Source organism: Chelonia mydas, chromosome 16, assembly GCF_015237465.2.
Source record: "Chelonia mydas isolate rCheMyd1 chromosome 16, rCheMyd1.pri.v2, whole genome shotgun sequence".
Lineage (NCBI taxonomy): Eukaryota > Metazoa > Chordata > Testudines > Cheloniidae > Chelonia > Chelonia mydas.
The window spans coordinates 12,325,955-12,345,130 of record NC_057857.1 but is presented as its reverse complement, the minus strand read 5'-3'; the positions used below and the strand labels follow the sequence as shown (position 1 = coordinate 12,345,130).

At 50.2% G+C, this 19,176-nt stretch overlaps 1 protein-coding gene across 3 annotated transcripts in view; it reads left to right on the top strand.

Annotated features, from left to right (window-relative positions):
* The window catches only part of CERCAM (cerebral endothelial cell adhesion molecule), a 39,141-nt gene continuing 19,965 nt past the window's right edge, over positions 1-19,176 (top strand). The window contains exons 1-2 of one of the 3 annotated variants that reach the window (XM_043530472.1): positions 1-390; positions 10,576-10,661. The gene's annotated coding sequence lies outside the window, so the exon portion shown is untranslated. Of the gene's footprint in view, positions 391-9,653; positions 10,070-10,575; positions 10,662-19,176 lie in introns of those variants that run through there. The other 2 variants (XM_043530471.1, XM_037879907.2) reach the window with 2 other exon arrangements.

The following is a 19,176-nucleotide window of genomic DNA, read 5'->3' as shown; positions in this document are numbered from 1 at the left end:
ATGGGCAGAACATCTTCTCACCTTCCAACCCTGCCTTCTATTTCCCCCCTTTCAGCACGGATCCTCCTGTTTTGGAGATAAGATAAAACGCTGAATCTTCCCAGGCTCACAGAGTAGTGAATGCTTCTTTCACAAGCAGTGCCCCTTTCCAAAAAAGCATCACTTTGCCAGCTGCTTTCCTCCCAGAGGCTGCCAGGAAAAAAAATAGGACAAGGGGAAAAAAAAAGCCAGTGAACTTGTTTTCAGCCTTTCCCTCTGACGACCCACCCAGAAAAGCGGAAAAAATATTTCTCCTGTTAAAATGCCTTTCGTTCATTCCTAAAGCCCGTCAGCGCCGGAATGCTGTCCTCGTGGCGGGAGATGCAGGCTCTGAACGCTAAGGAACTCTCAGTAAGTTGGACATTTTCTGAAGCTATTTTCTAAGATTTCTAAATGTGATGGAGGCCCAAATTCATCCCCTGGAGTAAATCAGAGGCTTAAAACCAGGGGATGGATTGGGCCCAGGATGGCTTTTGGAGGGGGGTTGGAGAGAGGGCAAGGGGATTAGAGTGTCAAAGCACTTCTCTGATGTGTACAATATTTGATTAAATTTCACTCCTAATGTTGCTTGTCTGCATCTGTGTCTCCTTAATTCATGTGCCCCAGTATTAAAATCCTATCTATCTATCTATCTATCTATCTATCTATCTATCTATCTATCTATCATTGTGATGGCCCAAGTCCCAGTGCTGGCATGTGACTGGTGGTGCTGGGAGCTAATGCCTCCACAGCATGCCAAAGGGTTAAGGATCTCACAAAGCCCCTTTGATTGGAGCCCACAGATGAGTCACTCTTTCTCCTCCAGCATGTGGACTCTCTGGTCACAGAAGGAGGCAAGTGGCAGTTTGTTCTTTAAAAACCCAGTGACTGAGGAGTGGGGGGAAAAAAAGAGGGTTCACCTCTTTGGGGCTGTGAATGAGCCCACCAGGAGAGAGAATCAAGCGCTTTTTGTTTCTGCCCCTCCTGGGGCTGTATCCATGAGTCAAGAAAATGCCTCAGAGAGAGAATCATCAGAGGCATTTATCCAGAGAGGGCCAGAGCAGGGTGGCTTACTGAAGCCCTGATTCTGCAAAGAGCTCCTTGCGAGCACAGGGATCTGCCTGGGTGAAGCACTGTTGGATCCAAGCCTCGGTCTGTGCCCAGTTTTGTTCAGGCAATAGCCCCTCTTTCCCCTCTATTCCTGTGGGAATGAAGGGTTGACCCAGACAGTGTTTGGAGGCTTCTTTTGTTTAATCTTCCCCCTGACTCTCAGGACATGCTACTGACTTGCAGCAAATAGAAATATCTTGTTTCCTCTTGGTTGGGGTCAACACTCCATCCCCCCTCATGTGTCTGAGATTTCCTTGAGCTTCCCCAAAGCGAAAGGCAAACACCCTCCGTGAGCTGCTCTGCAGTAAGCGGAAAAGCCTGGCAAGGAACAACCTGAGCATGCAGCACCTTGCACACACATGCAACAACCACCCCAGGCATCTTACCAGCATTGGTTGTAGGCCTTGGATGAGGGTGTTAGTTCAGGTCTGGAGGAGCCTGCAGGAGGTTCTCCAGTCTCACACCATCCCTTCTCACACCGTCCCACAATGCAGAGCCTTGGGTCTGAATATTACCCAAGAATGCTTGCTGTCAGCCACTGCTCCAAAAGAATTCTGGCCGCAACGGGGTTGCTGCGTGGATGGCGCTGGACTGGCAGGTACCAAAGTCAGGCAGGGTGGTTGATTTTCCAACGACCTAAAGGCCTGATTCAACCAAAACTCCCACTGAGGCAAGGGGGAGTGTGGCCTGAGCCTAGAGCGCCAGCCCCAAGTTTGTGACATGTCAAGGAAACGCACACTAGAATCAAAGTAATTTCCCCCTCCCCCATATTGCATTCTTGTTTTGACTCAGGGACTGGCACGACACCAGGGGAGTTGTGGCAGGACCAGCCAGTAGCTGGGTGGGAAGGGCCTTCCCTCTGCTCTGCCAGGTGGAAGACTCGGCTTCGCTTACTGGTTCTTCCAGTGGCAACAGGAGATGGGAGTGTGCACCTCCCACTGCTCTGCAGCCACCCCCCAGCCGCCCCATTGAGCTCCGACTGCTGCCAGGCATTAAAGCAGAAAATGGAGGTGCCCTTAAGGCTCCGTTAGGCCCATAAGCCTCTTAGCCCCAACACATAGGGCTATTTCTCTCCTCACATTCCCAATGATCCCACAGTCTTTATCACACGCTCCACGGCCCACACTTTGTTTCCCTCTTGGGTGTCCTCGTGAGTGTGTATTCTCACTCCCTAAGTCTGCCCAGATCACACTTGCCCTCCACCCAAAACAAGGGACCACATTTGCTCTCCCCTCCCACCCTGCTGCCCCCACAGCCGGCGCTCGAGGGCTCAGCTCTTAGCACAAGAGAACTCCCTTTCCGTGTTGGTCACGTCCTAGGTCACATACTGAACTGCACACGAACGCTGTGACACGGGCAATTTCCCTCCTTCCCATTTCCACTCAGTCCAAGTCCTGCCCGTGCGCAGCACTGCCGTCTCTGCCCCAGCTGTGTTCTCCCCAGGGCTGGACCCTTGGCACTGCAGACCCTGTGACCCGAAGCACCCCTCAGTGGGAGTGTGGCTTACGGTGGGTGAAGCTCCCACAAGCACACAGAGAGCGTGAGGGCCCATTTCAGTGTTCAGGCCTCAAACTGGCTCTGCCTCTCACCAGGCAGATAGAGGAAAGATGTAGCTTTGGCTAAAGCTCCAAATCCTTCTGCAGGGCACAGTCTGAGTACATGGGCAGTAGGGATCTCCTTGGGGAAGGTGTGCAAGGAGGAATGGGACCTTCCCTTCCACAGGCCATGAAGAAGCAGAGAAGCTGCTCCTCGTCCACAGCTCCAATCTCAGAGCTGGAGTGGGCTCCACCCCATCAGCACCCACCCTATGCCAGGGAGAGTGGCTGGTGGCTCTGGCTTCCCACCCTCAGCCCTTGGCTGTGTGACAGCACACCAGGAGCGATTGTGGACCTGGGCTCTGTGGTGTATGGATGTACACAAACCCATCACCACCTGCTGGAACGGCCCCAGTCCTGCTGCAGGTGGGACCCTTCATGCCTACCTGAGGCTGGGGAGCAGGGCGGGTGGCTTTGTCCCTTAAAAATGCAGCTTGAACAACATGAAAAAGAACCATCAAGGGCTACATTTTGCTGCCCTCTCCTTCCGCTTTTCTTACCTGAGCCCCCCCTCTTGCTTCCCCACTTTCCCAATCTCCCCAGAGTGACGGTAGCCCCAGGCGATCAGCCCTCACGGAGGCAGATTCACATGAGGAGCGAGTCCATGAGCCAGCAAGGGGAGGCTGAGTTGTGGCCTTGGTGTGTAGGCACGGCAATGATTCCAGCAGATCCAGAACGAGTCCCTCAGAGTGACTGTAGGGGTGAGACATTCACAGCTGAGACCCACAAAGAACCCAACTACGCCAAATTCCCCTCAACGGTGCAGCTCCCTGTGGGAAATGTGCGGGGCTGGTAAGTGTCCTTGAGAAGGGGTCTCATCTCAGGCCTGCCCAGGGGGGACACAAAGTCCCCCACCTTCAGCTACTGGCTGGGCTGTTGCTCTGACACCGTCTGAACCAGCGAGATCTGCCAAAATGCCCTGAGTGGGATTTTTAAATGTCTCGTTGGACTGTGGCAAAATCCTCCCTCCTGAGAGGGAGAGACACTGTCAACTGTCTTCCAGTGAGGGAGGCTTCCTCTGCCTGAGGGATACTTGGCAGCTGGTGCTATGGGCCCTCCCCCTCAAGCTAGCCTGGGTGTAGGAATTCTGGGGAGCGCCAGACCACTGCTTCTCCGGGTCCCATGACACTAAAAAATGATGTGGGCTGTGGACCAGGCCTCTGAAATCTCTCGCAGCTTCAGCTGCGTGGCTTCTACTTAGCATGCCTGGCTCCCTCTCTTCCCCACCCTGAAACACGAGCTGCAGGAGGATGCCTTCAGTGGAACACGGGAAAGAAACAGACCTGATTTTCACGCTGCTTCCCTGGCTTTGGGGAGTGATTCTGCAGGAAGTTAAAGGTTAGAGAGCCCGAAGATTGGCCTTAGATTAAAATGTAGCCCAGGAAGGCAGTGCCAGGAGTGTGCGTGAGCGGAGAGGCAGCTTGGAGGACTAACAGGTGGAATTCAACCCGCCCCCCCCCCCCACCCCACTGGAAGATGTCTCCTATCACACAGTAATTCAGTTCCCTTCTGAGCTGAGAGCCGGAGCCCCTTTCCCAGCTCCAAACCCTTTTGTTTCGCCTTTGTGATGGAAAAAGTCCCTCCTAAATCAATTCCATGACACTGTTATTGTTTCCTCACTAAGAGTTTTTAAACTTTTCCCCCCCAAGGTCAGGAATGTGGCCAGTTGCTATTGGGACGGTGGAGCATGGGTGGGTAGGGTTGGGGGTGAAGGGTCACACTGGCTCTGCGGGTCATCTGAAAACAAAACCTTTTGAAATACCTACTCTCCATCACTGCCAACATTGTCTCCTGCCAGCAGGGGCCTGGCACGGACCTTCAATGGCTCCAGCCCTAGCCGCTGTCCACCGCAGCGGTCAGCATCTGGGAATGGACAGAAGGTTATTGTGTGTGAAATAGCTTTGTTTTCAGTCACAGCTGCCTGGGTTTGGACTGCGACTGACCGAAAGTCCTGGTGGGTGGGAGAGGAGGGAGGGAAAGGAGGGGTGTGTAGGGATTGTGAGAGTATGGGTCACTGAGTCGTAGAGGGAGATCCCACCTCGCCAAGGCAAAGACCACTAGAGCTCAGATTTAGAGCCTGGCTGAAGAATTCCCTTGATTATTTTCCCAAAGAAAGTGGGGGAATTTATTATAGAAAAAAAAGTAGCCCCCCCTTAAAAAGTGAAGACACATCGGATGCCCCCGTGTTCATATGGTGCCCACTTCACGTGGGCTGAGGAAAATCCCGGGAGCTTGTCTCTGAGGCCTGGGCTGAGGAGAATCCCAGGAGCTGGCCTAGCAAGCCTTTGGGTCTGGTTCTTTAGGTCTGACTGAATTAGAAAATCATAGAAATTAGATTTAGAAAAGCCCTGTTTGGTATCATCCCCTCTATGGCCCGGCGTCCAGGGCAGGATTGTGCCTTATAGTATCTTTGCCAGTGTTTTAACTGGCCCATGCAGTGAGCCCCTCTGCCTCATTCCGTGGCTGATGGCTCCACAGGTGAATGGGCCTTGCTGCTACGAAGCTTCTCCTGATATGTTGCCTGTGTGTCCCCTTTTCTTAAGTTAGACTCATGACTCCTAGTTACAGCTAGGGCCCTACCAAATTCATGGCCATGAAAAACGCATCCCGGACCGTGAAATCTGGTCTCACTGCCGTGAAATCTGGTCTTTTGTGTGCTTTTACCCTATACTATACAGATTTCACGGGGGGAGACCAGCATTTCTCAAATTGGGGATCCTGACCCAAAAGGGAGTTGCAGGGGGGTCACCAGGTTATTTTAGGGGAGTTGTGGTATTGCCACCCTTACTCCTGCGCCGCCTTCAGAGCTGGGCAGCCAGAGAGCAGCGGCTGTTGGCCAGACACCCAGCTCCGAAGGCAGCGCCCCGCCAGCAGCAGTGCGGAAGTGAGGATGGCCTGGTATGGCATTGTCACCCTTCCTTCTGCGCTGCTGCCTTCGGAGTGGGGTGGCCAGACTGGGGCAGGTGCTGACTGAGGGGCCCAGCTCTGCAGGCAGCAGCGCAGAAGGAAGGGTGGCGATACCAGACCAGGCCATCCTCACTTCCGCGCTGCTGCTGGCGGCGGCTCTGCCTTCGGCGCTGGGCTCCTGCCAAGCAGCTGCCGCTCTCCCGCTGCCAGGCTCTGAAGGCAGGGCCGCCGCCAGCAGCCGCACAGAAGTAAGGGTAGCAGTACCGCAACCCCCCCTACAATCACCTTGCCCCCCCCCCCTACTTTTTGGGTCAGGACCCCTACAATTATAACGCCGTGAAATTTCAGATTTAAAGAGCTGAAATCATGAAATTTATGATTTTTAAAATCCTATGACCGTGAAATTGACCAAAATGGACCGTGAATTCGGTAGGGCCCTAGTTATGGCCTAACCCTTTTGTACGGGGAACAAGCCTCGAATGTCCCAGGGAAGGGACAGTTTCAAAGAGGGGCCAGTTTCTTTGCCTTCTAACTTGTAACACATTGATTAGTCAAAAGCAACCTAGCAGCTTGGTCAATGCCACTCAGAGCAGAGCTGGGGCTCTCATGCTTTCTGGCAGATGAATAGGCCCCTGGCGGATTTGCAATCTGGAGGCCTGATGCTCCTGTCTCAGGATGCTAGCAACCCTTGCTGGAGTCCATAGGATTCCTATTGTACCCCTGGCAGAACTGGGCTCCTGGGAGCTTTCTGGTAGTGATGGGGAACCTCTTGTGCTTGTGACACTGGCCCCAAATTGTGGGCTGCAGTGCAGACGCTTTGCGCAATCGCACAAACCTGACTACCAGTGCAGTGTGGCCAAAATAGCCAGCCAATAGCCAAAATAGCCAGCCACGGGAGGATCATGGCAGTGTAGGGGACCCCCGGGTAGTGTGGAGCTGATGTAACAGAACCTATCCTCCCTCCCCCTTGTCTGGTAGAGGGGATGTGACTGGGGGCAGGGGAGGAAGGGTGTGGCAGGGGCCTCCTCAACTGCCATGCCAGCCCCTTCAAGGCACTGGCAGCCTTCAGGCTGCTCTAATGTATGGCAAGGAGCTTGTTGGGTGCACTTCTGGCCCAGGATCAGGGGCGGGGCTCAGAGGCTGAGACACACACTCTCTGTCTCTGCCTTCCAGCAGCTCTCCTCCAGACTCTCGGTCAGCTGACTCCCGTGTCTTCCCAGGCAATTGCCCTTTTCTTAGGTGTGCTTTTTAGTTTCTCAGGGCTTTCATTTGAGCCCTGGTTCTATCCTGGATCCTCCTGCTGATCGTCTATCACCTGGGCTGGACCGTCTCTCTTATGGAGAGAAGTGATAGGGAAGGGCCCCAGATGCAGTCACTTTCTATTGTTAGTATTTACATGGTGCTGCAGGTGTGCCTGGGGATTTACAGGTTTAGAAGAAAAGCAGGCCCCTGCCTTGAGGCTCATGCAGTTTGGATCCCTGGATGAAGGAGCCCAGACCTGACAACACCTATTTTCTTTCCTTACGTGGTCTAAGGCCTGGTGCACAACGGCTGCACCTTCTCACCCGACCACGCTCCCCTTGACACCTCTGCTGTGTTACCTACCGCTATGGACAGGGACTGCACGGACAGCCTCTTTGTGATTCATGTGGTTGGCTAGCTACTCCCTTACGCCACCTGCACTGGGACCTTCTGTGTTTGGTCTGCTGAGCTGCAAGACCAGGCAGGGGAGGCAAGGTCGGCTCCAGAAATGACCCAGCACACAGCTCTTGGAGAGCTGCCCCTCTTGTACGTGGGGTTCCTTTCGCGCTGGCTCTGGATTCCTTTGCTCAAACAGGCATCTTTGTAACACCCTTGTGTGTCTACAGCACTTTCTGTCTGAGCAGCGCGATACATTTTACAGATGGGTTAAGCCTCATGACCCCCTTGTGAGGCAGGTGTTATGATGTTTACCTGGCAGACAGGGAAATGAAGGAACAGGGTGGTTAAGTGTCTTGCCTAAAGACTCACAACTCAGTGTCAGGGTACAGAACCCAGGAATCCTGCGCCTTAGTCACAAGACTATAGTTCTTCCCTTTAACTGTTAGCTGGTACCACTAGGAAATTGCTTGCTGGTTTTCAGCCTGAGCCCTGCCTGTGCTGGACTCAAAGGGATGGACGTGGCACGTCTGCCCAGACTTGAGGAGCAATGGTGTGGGGGAGTCTCTGTGTTGTTCCAACATCACTAAGTAACTCTTCCTCTCTCAGCTGTTGGTGGGCCAGGAAAACCTCCCTCCACTCAGAAGTCAACCTCGGCTTGTCTTCTGATTGGCCAGCACTCTGCTACAGCATTGTTTGCATGTGCACGTCTGCCGTGGAACATCGACATGCGGCTGGGGGCATCGGGCGTGGCTGTGGAAATGTGTCTGGCAACTGAGTACAAATGTCTCAGGTGACTTTCAGTGCGGGCTCACAATGGCACAATCCTCCTAGCTAACTACAGCTGCAGTCGGCATAGTTCCTCCCTCCCCTGTCAGACAGAACACCACTTACTGTCCTTTTAGAGCACCAGTCAGTCAATCTCAGTCACGCAGATCTCTGGGGAGATGGTGGAAAATGCAGGTTATGGGGACCCTAAGGATTTAATTGCACTTGTAATTGGGGCCTTTCCATCAGGCCCTAGTGGGGGGAAGCGGAATACACCTAAAAATATCCTGATTACAGCGTGGCACCATTATTCTTCTATGCCCAGGAGAATAGGCTAATGAAGGACAGAACAAAATAAATGCACAAGGCAACAACTCCTGGCAAAAGGGGATGGATTTAGCAGAAAACTGGAACGAAAACCCAGTTCTGGGACTCCTAGCTGGCGCTAGCTTTTTTAATCTGTGAAACAGCTGGATATGGGAGAAAACAGCTGGAATGGACACAGATTTCTCAGGAGTTGTTAGACGGAGTCACAGTGGAGCTTGTGTGTGCCCTTCTCCGCACACTGCCTTTGGAGAGAGAGGCCTTTGCATGACCCTCTTTTCTGTCCATACCACCACCCTCCATTAGGAATGGTGAAGAGTGGTCCAGATCAGAATGATGTCCTTGGCTGATTGAGGTTCTTGGCTGATTGATCCAGCCCCATAGCTGAGCTGAGCCCCCTCTTCATGGTCTGGTGAGGAAGGTCCAGTGTGCGGACGCCTTTGGAGCTTACCCAGGGTGCTTTTCCTGCATTACAGATGGCTGCATGGACAGGGGTGGTGGGGTGGGATGTGTTTCCCTTTCCAATGGTCTAGCTTTGTGGCTCTCCCATGTAATGGATTTAATTGTCTTCTTACCAAGGATACGTAGCCAAGCCGTTGTTACGTCACAACGAGGGGGGCCGGATGAAGAGTATTGCACATTGGTGGTTCAAATCTAGCCCGGGTGACTCTGACAATCTGGTGGCCTGCTGGATACAATGTGTTTGGTGGGTCTCAGCCCAACCTCCAGCTTCTCACATCACACAATCTCCCCACCGTCGTTGGCCACTAATTGGCAACATTCTGTTGTCAGCCCTCCTGGCAGCAGGCATATGCGACTGTATGGGTAGGTCTGGACTGCAAGTGAAGGCGTGATGGCCGCACATGTGCTAGCTAAGCTGGCTAGGAGAGTAACGACAGCAGCGAAGACATGGTGGGGTGGGGTTCCGAGTCAGCTAGCAATCCGAGTGCATACTCAAGCTCCTTGGTCAGCTTGCGCTGGGGCACGTAGCTGAGTACAAGCCCATGCCACCGTGTCTTCACTACTGTTGTCACTGTGGGTATCAGGGTGGCCTGCCCCTTTAAGGGCCAGGAGGCCTTGGGCCAGCCCGCCTGTTCAATTAACCCCACCTGTGCTGTAATTTGCTGCCTCCCAGCCAGAGGGGGTGGTCTAGTGGGGTCAGGTGATAGGCCGAGGAACACCTGGGCCTCATAAATAGGGCTGAGGGTGCAGTCAGAGAGAGGGAGGTGCTATAGGAAGCAGGTTGGGGTCATGCAGGAGGCAGTGTTTGCAGGCAGGTTTTGGGGGGAAGCTGCTAGAGTCCTGTGGGAGAGGAGGCCGTGGGAACCTGCTAGGAAAAAGGGCTTCTAAGCAGAACATGCTCTGGGAGGCAGTGCTCTGCTGAAAGAGCAGCGAACTCGGCAGGGCTTGGCAGTAGGGGTGAAAAGCCCGGGACTCCGGGGAGTGATCAAGTGTGAGAGGGACTGCTGAGAAAGCAGACTGGGAGCCAGTGCTCCATAGCCAAGCAAAGAAAGGCCGGAGCTGGCAAGGCAGGCAGATGAGGAGCCCAAGAGGAGACAAATCTTCTGTTTGTTGTGGCTCTTAACTGGACAGTTGCTCCCTGGGACGGGGATATATTTGCTCAGTGATGAGGCTGGAGTGTCCAGCTACATTTCCTGACATTGACCTTGTGGGGGAGGAGGTGGGGACCCACCCTCAAAGAAACTGAGGTAGGAAGCACCTGCAGTGCCATGTTTGACCAGAAGAGGGTGTGATGGGGCAGCCCAGTCCGGTGGCACTGTGCTAGCTAGATTAAAGCTTAGCGGTGCTACAATCCTATGCTTCCTGTGTAGCTATAACCTTTGTTTGTAAGGATCAGTGTAAACTTCCAGCCCCGCCTGCATAATGATAACCTTGTTGGCAGAAAAGCCGAGGAATGGATCCATGGATGAGGCATGCTGGCAGGACAGTGTGTAGGTGGGGCAACTTGCACCAGTGCAGAAAAAGACCATCAGGCTCCAGGGGCTAGCACTCAAGGCCCTGTCTTCAGCACCACATTCAGGTTAAATAGTGGTAGAATCAAGAGGAGAGTCCTACAGAGTGACTCTCAGCCGTGTTTATGCCTGGGCTTGCAGTCACGGCACTACCAGGATCTAGCCCATTGCCCCCTAAAGAATCTTAGGGTTCCTTGGGGTAAAAGATGTCATGTGCTGTCAACTCTATTCCGTTTTAACAGAACAATCTCCTCCTCCTGATCTCATCAACTACCTCTGAGAATAGATGGATTTCCTGTGATGTTTGGGCACCAGGCCAGATGAAATGGTGAGTCAGCGAGAGGTTCAGAGAAGAAGGGATGTTAGTTTCAGAAGGTTGTGTGATCCTCGGCTCTCTGGTCGTGTACCCTAGATCTTCTGCCAGCAAACTGACCCTTGTCCTGAAACTTTGTTTCCAGTGGCTTTAAGTGCAGGAGCTTTTAGCGGTGTTCTTTGACATCACCCAGTATAAGAACCTGTGACTTCTTATCTGGAGTGAAACACGGCAAAAGTCCTCCAATGACAAAGTGTGTTCTGGGGGAGGAGATGTAGCATGTGTAGAGTGTGCAAGTAGACTGTGTGATACAGATGAATGATGCCCTATTTTTATGGCCAATGTGTGTACATGAACAGGGATGGATTTAGGGGCAGGTGACCACCTGGAGTGCTGGGCTTGGGGGGGGCACTGGGCTCAGGGTGCTGTTTTTGTTGCTAGCGACAAAAGGGAAAATAGAATGTTTGAAGTAAAATGTTTCAGGTACCCCATATGTGGATTCATTTTTCACTAACCTCCTAGAATGTTCCGGACCTTTGTAGAATTTTGTGGAACCTTCCAGACTTTCTGAGAACTGCATTTTCCTCAAACCTCCTAGAATGTTGTCAGCCATGCCCTCGCGGGTATGGAAGGGGTGGGGTGTTGCCAGTCAGTGAGAGATAAGAATGAACTGAAGTGAGAGCCCAGCTGCGGTACTGTGAAGTTTATATATATTGTGTGATATTCAAAAGGGGGGGGGGGCTGAAGATGCTCCTCACCTGGGGTGCCATTTGGTCTTGGGCCCGCCCTGTACATGGGTGGTCTGTATGGTGTGAGTGAGCTCTGTATGCACAGGTGGTTATTTGCATATGTATGTCTATGCATGGGGGACGTATGCAGAAGCTATGAATGGGTATGTCCAGTTTAAGGTGACCAGATGTCCCGATTTTGTAGGGACAGTCCTGATTTTTTTGGGTCTTTTTCTTATATAGGCTCCTATTTACCCCCACCCCCCCCACGTCCTGATTTTTCACACTTGCTGTCTGGTTACCCTAGCTCCGGTTGCACTGGGGAGGTGTGTGATATAAGTCTCTCTGTATATGGAGGAAGTTTACATACCTGTACATATGAGGTATGGGTGTGATATGTCTGTGTGGATGGGGGAGATGTCATACACAAGTGTGTACTGTCAGTCTGTATGCATGACAAACCTGCTTCACAATCTGGCATGCTAGGCCCCGTCTTCTGCTGACAAGTTGAAGACTAGAATAGCAGAATTATTGCAGGGTTCTAGGACTAGAGTTCGAGGGGCAATTTTGATCTGCATTAAAGTGCTTTAGCACAGTGTACGGGAATAACAAGCATGCTGCCTGTCCGGATGGAGGTGCTTTGGCTGTTGTATGGGGAAGCTGAGATGGTGCCTTCAGCTCTACAGCTGTCTGACACCAGTGCTTTGACTGCAGGACTCTCCTGCATGAAAATGCACTCCCCCATCTGGAAAGAAACCCAGTGGTTTGCCTGCTGCTGCCCTGTGATGGGGACTGAGAAGGGTTTGATGATATGAAGAAAAGAAACCGCAATTAGGAGCTGATTTTTGTCTGAGAAGTAGAAGCTTGTGTGTGTGTGTGTGTGTGTGTACACGTGTTCAGTGAGTATAGCTCACACTGTAATGCTCCTCTCTGCTCTGGATCAGATGGGTAGAAGAAAGCATCTGACAATCTGCAGTAAGAGGCAATAAGTATGTCTTTCGGAGCAGGTAACAGACTAAGACGCAATCAGCCCCAGCTGCCTGCCTTTCTCTAGGTAATAGGGTGATGTATGTCTGTCGGGAGGTGGGGAGGGGAATGCTTTGACCTTCAAAAGCAGCTTGAATTTTTTTCTCTCTCCATCCTTAACTCCCTTCTCAGGCCAGCTGTCCTACTAGACAAAGAGGGCTGGGGGCTGCTCCCTCTGGTGCCTGTCAATACTATTCCTGTGTCAGCCACCGGAGCTGCTAGAGAGCCTGGGCATGAGGACACTGAGGGACGGGAATGACTCTGCTGCACTGCCAGCCCCCGCTGGCCGAGGATTGAAGACCTGGCTTGAGTCCTGGATTCTGGCTCCCCTACCCTGCGGGACTGTGCTGTGCCGCTTCCAGAGGCTGTGACCCTGGTTCTCCACTGCTTTGCTCCTTGTGTTGTCACTTATGCCTGTCAAAGTGAGTGTGATATGCTACCAGCTCAGAATCTTCCACTTGCTTTGCCCGGCTTTAAGTGATCGCACAAGGTTCAGGGCCAAGGAGAACCCGCTCAGTAGGCTTAGATCAAGGTAACAGAATGCCAATTGCAAAGGTACAAACACAGCTGGGGAGGGGTCTAGTGGTGATGGCACAAAATCAACTCCTGGGTTCTATTTTCAGCTCTGCAAACCTTGTTGTGTGACCTTGGCTAAGTCACAGCACCACTCTGTGCCTCGGTTTTCCCCATCTGTAAAATGGGGATGATGCTCACTTTCCTCAGGTGTGGTTGTGAGGCTTATAAAGGTTGTTTAGAGGCTACAATGGAAAGTGCAACAGAAGGGCAAAAAGTGCTTATTAATTGATGATTAGAATGATGCAAATCAAAGCAAACCCTCTGGTGTATCTAGTGGCATGCAGACCATCTCTGCCATAAAAATAACTGCTAGATTTCCATGAAGGACCCAGTTCTGAGTTCCTTGAATGCCCCGAATCCCCCATGGAGCCAAAACAATGCAGGATCCGGCTCAAAAGGCTGCAGATTAGAGCTTCTAAGGAAAAGATACTTTTCCTGGTGAATATTTTTAGGGTGATTTTTTTTGGAGGGGGGGAGGTTAAGGGAGGAACCCCCAACCCATTTTTTTTGTTTTCAGCAACCAACTATAGAAAATTTTCCAGCTTTCCAAACCAAACAAGTTTTGCTTTTCAGTGTTTGAACAAAAGCCTGAAAAATGGAAATGGAAATCTGGAAATGGCCAAAATTTCCATTTAATCAAAATGCCGTTTTGTGTATTTTTTTTTTTTTTTTAAAAAAAAGTTGTGATGGACAATTTCTGGCCAGCCCTGCTGCAGCACAAGGGCTGATGAAACCTTTTCAACTTGCCTTGTAGGGTTCATTTCCCAAATACAGTGCTCAGTGCCCACCGCCCATATGTGAGATGCACATCTTGAGTACCACTCACTCTTCGTGGGTCAGCAATCCTGGATCCAGTTCCATGGGCACTATGAATTCCTTGCCACCAGTCTGCTGATGCCAGTGCCCAGGGCGAGAATCAGCCAAAGCTGTTTCAGTAACAAGGATTAGTTTTCAGGCCTGTTTAGTCACTGGAGCTGATTCCATGTGGGTCCTGGCAGAGGGCAGTTTCTGCCAGTTTGGTGCTGCTGTGAGAGTAATTGACAACTTGGCTGGGCCCTGGCTGGTGTGGGCAGGCGGTTTGGGAGGCATGTTAGGGCTGATCTTGTGTGTGACCTTGAAATGTCCTAATCAAGTGATGGATGAAGTGGGAACTTGGCTTATGGAAATAGAGCGAGATGCAGAGAGGAGATGGGAAGGAGGCCAGTGACGGCAGAGAGGGATGACGGATGAACTGGGGTACTGATGTGAAGGCAGGTATATGGGATCTGTAAGTGTAAAACCTTGAGCGCCTTTCAACAGATGCTCTCAGCTCTGCTCTGCGGTCCCTTGTGGGACATGGGGATGGGAAGAGATGGAGTGACTGACTCCTGGGATTGATCGTATGACTGGCTCTCTATCATATCCCTGATATGACACATCCACATGTATCCCTAGCGCCTCAAACTCTAAACCTGGGGCCCTGTCACCATCTACTGGCCGCAACTGGAAGTGCGCATACGTGATTGTACACTTGGAGAAAGGCCAGGTGGGTCAGTGCACTACCAATTAAGTTTGTCTAACACTTCCCATTGCAAGATTTGATTGCTTATAACATTGCCAAAATTTAACTGTCCAGGTGTCTGCCTCAGGCTTTTTTAAATGGTTCAGCTATTTCCAAGGATGAGGTTGGAGAAAAATACGGTGGTTGCCCATGTTAAAAATTCTGGCAACTTATTATTTGAACAGCTCTAGCACCGCAATGCTTTGAAGCAGGGACTTGACATTTGGCAGAGCGGTGGTGTCGGGGAGGTGCCTTTGCCATCCACATGGAAATCTGCCAAAACTTGGCCAAGTTTTAAGCCTTTGAAAAACTGCAGTTCAGACATTCAGTAGAGATTTAAATCTTAGCAGCAAAAATCACTGAAGATTTCATCCTCACTGAACACGCTCAGTCTCTCTCAGCTCCTAGGGCTGCCCAGGCTTCACACATGTGATCCCGGCAGAGCACCTGAGCATTCACACATGGAGACTGAATTAAGGCTGCCCAGACAACGTTATTTCTGACATTTCCTGACTTCTGAGTGCTTGACTTTGCAGCCTTCATAATGTTCTTTTACCAGTGTTTTGTGTATGTGTGTTACATAGAATCAAGACAAATCTGACCCAAAATGTAGATTAATTTTTTTTTAAATGGAGACTTTACAGAACCTGAGATCAATAGAAAAAAGTGTCTATTGAAATAAAATGGGATATGAAAAATAATAATAAATGAAAAATAACAATCGTGCTCCTATAGTGCATAATGTGTTTGAAGTTCTGTACAGGCATTAACTGATTAGACCTCTTCCCCTACTCTGTGTTTGGCTTGTCTATTTAGATAGTAAGCTCATCGGGGAAGGAACATCTACTGTGTTTACATTTAAAAAAAAAAAAAGAAAAGGAGTACTTGTGGCACCTTAGAGACTAACCAATTTATTTAAGCATAAGCTTTCGTGAGCTACAGCTCACTGCATCAGATGCATTTGATGAAGTGAGCTGTAGCTCACGAAAGCTTATGCTCAAATAAATTGGTTAGTCTCTAAGGTGCCACAAGTCCTCCTTTTTCTTTTTGCGAATACAGACTAACACGGCTGCTACTCTGAAACCTGTGTTTACATAGTGCCTAGTGCATCGGGGCCCACTCTTGATTGGCCCTTAGGCTCTACTGTAATAAATATGTGTAGTAATCCTCACAGCAGCTGTGCCAGATACCTCTGGTAAGTGTTATGGTCTCTTCTGTGCAGATAAAAATTTAAAGCATGGGAGGTCACAAGGCGAGCTAGTAGCAGACTGTATTAGGAGTTGGGAATTCCTGATGCCTAGCCCTGCGCTCCCATTTCACCATACGCTGGTCCCTTGTGCTAGTGCCTGGGGGGGTGGGGGGGCAGAAAGTGGGGCAGACTGGCAGTGAAAGTAAAACTGGCCAATAGGTGCAAGCAGCAGGCTCAGTGACAGCTGACTTCGATTTGGACAATTCTTTCCATAGGAGGCATCTCTTGTTTTGTTGGTCATAACCCCTGTTTTTAGTATATATTGTTATCTCAACAATGTCCCCTTCAGGGAATTTCAAGACGGCTTCTATTACTTTGCATGAAGATAGAATCAGAGTCCTAAGGTGCCTTTCGGCATGGAAAAGGTTTTTTGTTACCTGATAGATAGGCTGTCTTCCTGCTATAGGCAGTCTGGGCTAGAACAGAACATAATACAGTAGTCACTGGAAGTGTGTGTCTGTGTCCACGCAGGCAGTCAAATTTCATCCACTGTGTTTGCTTCAACAAAAAATTTGGAATGTTTTCAATAAGAATCATGGGGTCAAACATTGTGCTGGTGCCCTGGGCTGCTGGACAAGGTGCGGGAGTGGGAGTCCTGTGTTCTTTCCAAGCCCTGCCCATTGCTGTGTGACCTTGCCGTAGTTTCCTTATCTGTAAAATGGGGTACTGATCCTTCCTTTGTAAAAGAGTTTGGCATCTCTGCTGAAAAGCTAATAGCTAGTGGCAGTACTGGGCAGAGAGAGGGCTGGGGTTTCTCAAGGGCTGCCTCAAGTGGACAGTTATAGCGCTCAAAAAGTGTGCTGGTGTCAGACAGGGAGAGGACCCCGCTAGTTAGGGACTGCACTATGGCTGTTTCTGGTGACTTTATTGCTGATGAAGTCTGCACAGTTAGACAGGGTGAAGATTCTCTCACCCTTGCCCTGTACACCTTAATGCCATCCTGTCGGATTTCCCAGGCAGGTGGTTCTATGGCACATCATTGTTCTTGATTAGCTGCCAAATTGATTATTCCATCCTTTCTCTCTCCCATGCCCCCCACTTTCTGCAAGAAAACCCAAAGTTCTTTGGAGAATCCTGTGGGCAGTAGTGACACCTGCTGGTGGAAGAGGGAAAAGGGCAGAGACTGTGTCCTTTTGCTAAGGAAGTGACTGTAATTCTGCTTGGCAGATGGGACATTAGGTGGAGAGGGCTCTGAGGCAATAGAGTAAGTGGGGGAGGTAGTGTGTTTAAAGATTAGATTGGCCAGTCATTTTGCTGTGAGAATTTGTGTGTGTGTAAGTATATTCTCACAGCAAAATGACTGACCAAAGTATTTTATCAACTTCATTTGGTTAATAACAGAGCAAAAGCATCCAGATTGGTTAATAACTTAGACTGATTAATTAAATCCCACAGTGTTTTAATATCATGTGCTGCAAAGAGCCACAGGAGACACATTCAAGAGCCACTTGTGGCTCACGAGCTGCAGTCTGAGTATCTCTGTCCTAGGCCCTTCAAACCGCTGCCCACGCTCCGGTTTAAAGCAGACTCATTGCTTTCTATGCAGAGGGCTCTTGGCTGTGCCCAACAGCTGCCTTATTCTGGCATGACATGAGACCCCACCTGCTCCAAATGGCCTAAGAAAACCTGCAGGCTAGGAGAGCTTCTTGGCTTAACTCGGCAATTATAGGCCCTGAACCATTTCATAATCTCTGCCATGCCTGAGGCCCCTGCTGACCTGAATTGTAGAGAACAGGCCAAGTTCACCCCATGCTTGACTCAGTCAGTGGAGTTGCCCCAGGGATGAATTTGGTATCTGCCTGTCAATTGAATTGTCTCCTTAGACTGACCTCACACTTGGTGAGGCAACTCACATGTTTTCATGTATTTATACCTGCACCTGTATTTTCCACTCCATGCATCTGATGAAGTGGGTTCTAGCCCACGAAAGCTTATGCCCAAATAAATTTGTTAGTCTTTAAGGTGCCACAAGGACTCCTCGTTTTTGCTGATACAGGCTAACACAGCTACCACTCTGAAATTTGTATACTGTGTGCCTCTTGAATGAGAGCTAAACTCATTTACCACTAGATGGCAGGAGATTGCTGATGGAAAAAGAAATGGTCCCCGGGAAGGATTTCACGGGTGTAAATACACCACGAAACTGCTGCTGTTCAAGGTGCAGAGCATCAGGCTTAGAGAACGACTCGGCAGTTCAGAAGCTGGCGAGCTCAAAGCCTTCTGTGCTAGATCCTCAAGGGGATGGATCCCTTGGACACAGCCGTCTGTCTTCTCTCATTTCCCCAGATCACTCCAAACTAGATGTGTCAGCGACAGGTGCTTCTCTATGAGATTGGAGATGAGCTGGGGTGTTTTGTGCTGAAGTCTGGCAATGGTCCCATGGTCACCAGGAGTCATAAATCGGCAGTGGTCCTAGAAGTCACTCTGAGCACAGCACAGATGTTGTAATTCTCCCCTCATGTACCACCATACCCTCTTCAGTCCCATACCTGCCAAAATTTGTAAGATAGAAAGAGGAGGCAGAACCCATCCACCTCCATACTCCAATGATAGACACTGAACTAGGGGACAATTAATAATAATGTAACAATTAATATTTAATTTGCCTATAGCGTCTTCCACATGTGGCCCTTAAAGGGCTCTGCAAACATTGTGAACTCAGACTCTCAAGCCTCCTGTGAGGCCTGTAATTATTAATCTCCAGTTACCAACAGGGAAACTGAGGCACAAAGCTGAATTAATTTGTCCAAGTTTATACTGTGGATCAGTGGGGATAGAGCTCAGGTTACCTGATTTGGAGTCCTGTCATTTGACCAACCCAAGGAGCGGCTCAGCCTGTTATACTGTGGGGCCAGATTTTTGAAGAACCTTATGCCAGAAAAAAAGAATAGGGAATCTAACTCCTTGTTTAAAAACCAACCAAACAAAAAAAACCAACTAGCGATTGTATTTGCCTCCATGGAGCAGTGAAGTTAGCAGGCTGATTTCATGCTGTCAAGCTGTACTTTCTGTTTGTTCCAAATGTATTGTGCGTTCATTTCATGTTCCCAGATTATAGAACTTCCTTTGGGTCTCTGAGTTGCTGGCTGGGGTCTGGAACTTGCAGAATACTCTCTCCTGCTACAGAGAGTTTGGTTATTTATCAGAGTTCTTGATCCTCCTGTTTCTAGGAAGGACCGGGGTAGGTTTGTAGGAGGAACAGCGCTCTCTACTCTGGTGCTCTCTGAATAAACTATCCAGCCCTTCTCTAAATGCTCACCAGTCCAACACACATCAGCCAGGATATAGAATTGAAGCCTGCTGTGTAGAGAAGAGAGAGGCAGAGGCTGTTTCTATGTGTGACTGACTGGAAAAGTGTGTGGTGTGTCCCTCTGTTGTGGCTGATCCACTAGAAGATAACAGTTTACTACT